The sequence below is a fragment of the Macrobrachium nipponense genome, chromosome 2 (assembly GCF_015104395.2).
Source record: "Macrobrachium nipponense isolate FS-2020 chromosome 2, ASM1510439v2, whole genome shotgun sequence".
Taxonomy (NCBI): domain Eukaryota; kingdom Metazoa; phylum Arthropoda; class Malacostraca; order Decapoda; family Palaemonidae; genus Macrobrachium; species Macrobrachium nipponense.
The window spans coordinates 10,040,496-10,048,270 of NC_087201.1; the positions used below are offsets into that span (position 1 = coordinate 10,040,496).

At 38.3% G+C, this 7,775-nt stretch overlaps 1 long non-coding RNA gene across 1 annotated transcript; it reads left to right on the forward strand.

Moving 5' to 3' along the window:
- Positions 1-6,437: 6,437 nt before the first annotated feature.
- Positions 6,438-6,986, forward strand: LOC135221386 (uncharacterized). Its single transcript, XR_010315911.1, has 2 exons — positions 6,438-6,710; positions 6,837-6,986. It is a non-coding gene; the product is annotated as an uncharacterized LOC135221386 (long non-coding RNA).
- The last annotated feature ends 789 nt before the right edge of the window (positions 6,987-7,775 follow it).

Consider the following 7,775-nt stretch of genomic DNA (forward strand, 5'->3'; position numbering starts at 1 on the left):
CTCTTGATCTTTTCATTTACCTTGTAACCTTCTTTCCAACTGTATTTCATTTGTGGCCCGACGATGCCTGAATAAACAGGAGAAAGCCTGTCATTTTCCTGTGGTAATCTCTTTCATAATGAAGTCACGTCCATCTACTGTGATTTTCCCAGGAGCCACGAAGTCAATTAAAATCCTGTAACCTTGAAAAAAGTATATGAATATTTATATATTAAATACTTATAGATTTACGGCGTTTCGTAATACACTTCTGTTACCTGGTATTCGTATCGTTCGTTTGAAAGATAAATTTTCGACTCCAAGTTCAAAACTCTCACAAAAATAAATAAATAGATTACGTTCACCCTACAGAAGAGAGAGAGAGAGAGAGAGAGAGAGAGAGAGAGAGAGATAGAGAGAGAGAGAGAGAGAGATGTATCGGATTGAAACGATTTTGTTAATGGTTGCAATATAAAACTGTAAGGACTGGAATTTGAAACTTTATTCTTTACACTTCCGTTATCAAATATTTGCGGAATGCTTGTTTATGTGAAATATACGATAATCTTCTATCAATGCAAACACAGAACACCAACATATCATATACAATATCTGGTAAAAGAAATTTTATGCATATCTCTAACTGCCTTTATCCTCTTTTGTGTTTGCTTTAAGAAAGGGAAAAATGTGAGTTTGATAATTCTTCAACACCATAAGCATTATTCAGTGTCAAGATACCTCATAAACTGAACATCTTTGAAGAACAATCATGACTGATAAAAATGGACTAAAGAAAGGTGATGGTAAATTGATGAAAACTAATCTTAATATAAATAGTTCACGTCGCCTCTTCATCAGATGAATCATGCATAACATAAATGTGCAGAATTATACAGTGTAGCAAAATTTTACACCACATTAGTGTCAAAATGTGTTCATTTAAAGGCGAGAATCTCTACCAGATAATATGGGAAAATGATCCTATGTTGTCTTCATGCTCAATTGTGGTTTGGAGCTGAGAGCAATTTTCCGTTCTGAATAGACCTTTTGCAGGCATGCCCAGCTGCTGTGGTTTTTTTCTCATTTTACAGATAGCATGGACATTCCTTCAGTCAATCTCTAACTTTTCCAGAAAAAGCGAAGCCTGCTGCTGCCCTTTTGTAATAACCTGGGAACAAGATACTAAATGTGGAATACAAATTTTGTTCCACTGTGAAAATATGCCTATTATGATTTCCATGATTTATCTGATGCAGAGGCAATGTAATCTATTTTCTATTGTGGGTAGCTTTTATCAATCTACCCTCAATTGTTATAGGGTGTTGGTGATATTGTTTATGGATATAAGCATTTGAATAGGGCTGACAGGTCTTGGCATCCATCATAATATTATGCATTTGTTTAAAAAAATAAAATTATAAGGTACCCATCGAATGGAGTTATGGGCAAAATTTCATTATATCAGGACCCCAGAGCAATTCCTCCAGAATTATTGTAAAATGGACTTAGAATATATTTGGAGGCTTCTTAACTTTCGGGGTAAAGCACATAGACCAGATCCGAAGTTATTTCGTGTGGTGGGCGTGTTACATAATTTCTTGATGAAGAAACTACTCCACAGCTTTGAAAAATGGCTATCAGACAAAATCCTTCAATGAAATATGCGAAGAAAAACAATAATTTTATTTCCAGTCATCAAAGATGTGGCCAAACTGTGACGCCGATGGATGATAAAATCATTGTCTGTGATCGTTGTTCTAAGAGAGTCAGGCAAATTATTTGGGACCATATCCTGTGCATAATCATATTGAACCTGCTCTTAAGCTTCCACGTGTTCATTGTTTCTCTTCCATATTTTGATTCCAAGTCTATTTGTATGAGAAGAATCACACTTAGTACTCATGACAGTATTAGTGAATTTATTTGTAAATAGGAGCTTCAGGTAAGCAAGTCGTATGGGATAACTGATTCGTCTATTCATCTATCTATCTATACATCTATCTATCTACCTACAACCTAAAACAAGCAGCCTCATTCGTGACTAAACACAAAATAAACTAGTAAATTGAAGTATGAAGCATATCTTTCATGTGCAACGAATTCTCTCTGACAGTTAAAACCAGACATTTGTGGGCTATTGGTCCTTTTGTCACACCGTAAAGTGAAGCGTTATTTTCATAGGGCCTCAGTGGGAGTTCCTGCAAGTTAAGTGGAGAGGATGTTTATTATATTTTCAGGAGCAAAGGACATTCGCGATGGACAAGTGACACTTCCGCATCGCGGCGTAGGTCAGTAAAAGCCCTTTCATTATGCTGCCTTGGACAACAGATACACTATACTTTCTGTATTTCTGCTGTTATGCAAATGCTCTTTCGAAAGGAATAGAGCTCATTGAAGAAATAAAATCGAAATTAAATCTAAATGAGCGTTATAGGCCAATGACATCTAGTAATTAACGATATGCTGCAGTTACGTTAATGGAAATATACTTGACATGGCTGCAAAAATACGGTTCGCAGCAATTGCACAAATAAACAGAGCATTTGTTGACATCAACCGAGATAGAAGCAATGGGACGTTTGAAGAGGACAGACGAAAAGCCGTCGTTAAATATCGATATCAGAGTTAGTAAATGCTGCAAAGTTTAACCAGCTTATTCCATTATCTTTGCGCGAATGATTTCATTAATGTCAGTATCAATTAACTCCAGCAGGAGACAAACAGTCTGATAGTAATTATGTTTACATTTTATGCTTAGCAATGTCATTATATCTTTATACTTATAATGAGACTTTTCTATTCATTTGTGCAGTTCCTCATTGGACGAATGGGTTGCGTACCCGGCTATCAATCTGGTACCCTGGTTCGCTCCCCGCTTCTGCCTATGCGGAACCAGAGAAATTTATTTCTGGGGATTAGAAGTTCATTTCTCGATATGATGTGGTTCGGATCCCACGATAAGCTGTTGGACCTGTTGTTAAGTAATCAATTGGTTCCTTGCCACGTAAAAAAAACACACATAATCTAATCCTTTTGACCAGCCCTAGAAAGCTGTTAATCAGCTTAGTGGTCTGGTTAAATGAACTAAGTTTTACTGTTTTTATTTATTTGTGCGCACTTCTGAACAGAATATAGTGTGGTATGACTTACATACACTCCCGTAGGATTTCGCTGTCAAAATTGATTTTATTGGATATTCTGGTTCATTTGGGTGTATACTGCGTGACCAGAACAATGGATTGCAATATAGTGCATGATGTAAAATACTATATGTTGCACCACTATCGCTGATAGTATCGACGAGAAAAGAAGACAAGCTAAATCACAGAAACACCGGACCTATTGTTAAGCATTAGAATCATAGCTAATACTGTATGTCAACATGTTACCATTCACTACTTTTCACTCATCATCATCATCCTCATCATCAACATCATGTCCATCATTCTTGATGGTATTTGAACAATCAACACCACAACATTTGTAGTGGGATGCACGAAAGGCCGTTCTTAGAACAGCTACATCTTCCTCTACATCCAGATCTACAGGCACACTTGATCAGTTCAAGCACAGCTTGTGGTGCAGGTAGGGCAAGGCAGAAAGCAGAAACACAGACATCTCAAATTCATGTTTTGAACTACCTCCGGTCTGCTGCCTTGAATAATCAGAAACCTTCCCAGCAGCTCACGCTCTTCACGTAGCTTGATCACCTTGTCTCCCATGCACACTTTTGTCTTCTACATCCAGTTAGAGAAGTTCTTCAATTTTAATTTCTGCAATGGATCCCAAACAGAGTTTTGATGTTGGTAGTAACCTGTCTGGAATGAAAGCCTGAAACCTCTTCTGCCCCTTTTCAGCAAAGAGCAGAATATCGCCTTTTGCTTTGTTGGGAATAAGAGCTGATGATGCTGTTTTTCTGTAGTTTTTTTTATTTCAAACAGGGGTTTCCACAGCAGTACAGATCCACTGATTCACGCAACAATTCAGAGCATTTGATCGTTTCTCGCAGCAATATTCCTTGCCAGTTGATAGTGCTCATTTCGTTTTTGGGGGGGTCCCCTGAGAATGTTGGGGTAAAATGGTTCAGTAACTGATTAACTATTCTGGCAAGATGAGGTGTAGTTGTAACAAGATGGTCTAGAGCTGCTTCATCCTGAGTCAAACCAACCATGCCACATGCACCTCAGACCACCCTTTGATTTCTTGCTCAAGTGACCGACAGTGAATGGAACTTCTGATTTGGCCACAACAAATTCCCAAATTTCAGTGCTTCCAAGTATCTGGATCTTCTTTTTACGAGGGTATTCATCGTGCCGAGTGAACTGGCATCAGCGCGAATAGTTAAGCAAATCATGCGAAAAGAAACCCTACAGGATCTGTTTTTTCTGACAAGTCATAATGCTCTATTAACAATAGGAACCCCTGTGTTTCTGTGATGTAGTTTGTCTCTTTTCTAATCAATACTATCAGCCATAGTGATGGCAACATATAGTATTTTACATCATGCACTATATTGCAATCCATTGTTCTGGTCATTTGTACTTGTCCCACGATACTTTATTATTCTAGTCTGGTGTTGTGTTTATTTTCATGTACAGAAAGCATTTACATTTGATAATATGAAGGCTACTAGTTTATTAAACAGACCACGTCTAGCTCAGCATTTGACATAATGTGGTTGAATAGGTTGCGTTAATTGTCACATTATACTTTACATAATGTAATTCTGAAAATGAATGATATTTGCTTCCAGTCTACTCAACTGTATCACAAATGGTTTCAGCATCTTCAAAAACCACTAAAGCGATCCAAAAATCATCAAAATTGATTCAATATCAACCCATTTGAAAATATTGAGTACCGGGAACCCCCCCCCCCCGGGACAAATAGGGCCCCCATCGGGGATCCGGGGGTCGAAAATTTGGCCCCCTCCACTTTCCCACAGTATACACCCGAATGAACCCAGTATATGCAATAAATCAATTTTTGACAGCGAAATCCTACAGGAGCTGTTTTTCTGACGAAGTCATACCGCACTACGAGGTCTGTTGATCTCTCCAACATACTGTTTGAAAGACAACCCTGTCACGATAAAGGTTTTCCTTGAAAAAAAACAACCTGGAAAAAACTCGCCTCTGAACGTGGCTCCTAAATAGAAACATAGTCTCTAATGAATATAAGAATTCGGTCATAGAACCCTCGATGTTCCGTAAGTTCGGATTGACTGGAAGCAGTCGGGTGTCGAACTCCGGACGAAAAGGTCGTCAGTCCAACCAGTGAACCTTCTTTTTTGTATCAACTACAGGACTGAAATCCAGAGAATGCGACATCCCCTGTTTGTCTTGGCTGAAGAATTCTTCGTTTCGTTCGTTTGGCGCTTAAATGTTGTTTACTAGGCAGGCTTGACATTGCTGTAATTAATAAAAATTTTGAAAAATCAATCATCAAGTTTATAATCTTGATTAATGTACAGTTGGTCTCTCCAGTATATTCGCATTTACGTAAGTCAATATGCATGAATTATTTCCTTCATCTGTCCTGTATCTTCTAAAATATCCTAGAGTCATGATACATATTCAAAAACAAAAAAGGCGTGATCCGACCTCTAGCTGACATGGGCGCATGCAAGATTGCCCCTCATCCATAACTTGTAGACATCATATTCCTAATTTAAAGTAAATGAAAACGTGCTAAAATCTATGGTCAAATAGAGGCTTGTTTCATCAACAACAATTTATATAAATATGCTATATTCATTAGAAATAATTCCTCTGCAGTGTTTAACATGTGCATTATTTATTATTTTTTTACATTTTCATTCTATTAAATATATCATAAATATCCTTTATTAAAATTCCTGTATCTTTAACTCAACACAGAACACCTTTTGTAGACAAAAGGCTTTTCCATATGGCTTTCCTGCCCCCCAGCACCAACAATAACAGCAACAACAACAAGGACAAAATAGTAATTGTTAGGCTTACTCCCCGGGTAACCGAGATGTCAAAAAGAAAAGTCCACCAACTTCCAAAGAGATCTTCCTTGCAAAATCCAGTAATATTTGGCTACTAGAAAGAGGCCTGGGTGTTTGGAAATATGTTTTTCCGTAAAGTCAATAATAGACATAAATAGATTGGACTAAGATAAAAGGGTGATGAGAAGAGTTTTGTTACGTTATTTTATTAGTGCAGCTTCCTGTAGGCTATATTTTCGAAACACCCTGTGATACACACACACACACACACACACACACACACACACACACACACACACACACATATATATATATATATATATATATATACATACATATATATATATATACATATATATATATGTAAGACATAGGGTTTTGATTAATTATATATTGTTCGTGCATTCTCTGTAACCTGTGGAATGTGGAGGACTGCAGAGTAACGACCTGAGAGTAGCTGATGAATGAGTTTTCTAGGGGATGGCGTGAGATAAAAGTGCTTAGTTCAGGAAGTCAATGTACGACAGTTTATGAACTCTTCCCAAAGTGCCTTTGTGAAACTAGATGCAGCTAGAACCGCGAGGCGCTAGCGAACTGTGTGTTCGTATGTGCGTGTGCGCCTCTTTCTGTTAAAAGCGTTCATACCCAAACCTATGGGAGGGATTTTGACAGAGGGCTTCGAGTCATAGGCAAAGATGCCGTGGCATTCGCCGGGGGGAGTTTTTTGACATAGTGTTTAGTGTCCGGTTGGGAATGGGTAAGTGTTACCTTTACTTTAGCCAAAGGGGTGGCTTGTTTGATATCTTGTAAGATGTTCCATTTATTAACTTTGTCTTTAACTTGTGTGTGTACTTACCAGAATGCGTTTCTGTATCTTTGGCAGATGGTTCTGGATTTCTGTGGGACAGAGTTCCCAGGGAAAGGTGTGACCTTTTGGGTGACTTGACAATGAGTAGTTTTAAGTTAGTCTGTGAGACTGGATTACTTAGTTAACCGACTTAGTTGTTACTGTAAATAAACGTTATGTTATGATGCAACTCTCTCATTTTCATTACCTGTTAGAATGGAGAGAAAGAGGTGGAGAGAGAGAGAGAGAGAGAGAGAGAGAGAGAGAGCCTGTGTGTATAAAGGAGTTATGGGGTCTGCCTTCCGTTTCGTGTCCACGCTTACCGTATAAATACATGGAGGTTTTCCCATGTAATAGTGGTGGCATGGAGGGATAATTCCCCCATATTAATAGTGGTGGCAGCGGTTAAAAAAGGGATATAGAAAGTCTTCTTTCTTTTTCTATGCCTAGGAACGCCAATGTGAGATGGTTGGCCAGTTTTAGAAGATAAAGGGGTGGGGTAGAGAAAATGTCCGTCCGTGGGATGGGGGGATGAAGGAAAGATTTTCTATTAGGGTCATCAAATTTGCCCGTACCGAGCTTCTCAGGGTGGGAGTCGTGAGACAAGCAACTCAGTCTAGTTTGTAAGGGAGTGTTGCTAGGAGTCATCTCACCGGTCGCGTTTGTATTGTGCCCGACGAGATTACGCGTTTTTACGAAGAATTTCGAGTTCCTTTTGTTCCCATTATGGAGTGGTGAGTGTTAAACTATTGTTTTTTTGAAGGAGTGGGTTTTTGTTTAAATATTTCAGGGTTATGGGATTGGCAAAAAAAGGGTCAGAGGTCAAAACAATTTTTTCTTTCCCCATAGTGACGTGTTTTCTTTATTTGCACGTGTTTATAATGACGTATGCATTCCGTCTTTGTTTAAAACATAGGAGTGTATTTTTCTCATGCATGGAAACTGTGCTTAGACAAGCAGATTTGGCTTAGTGAC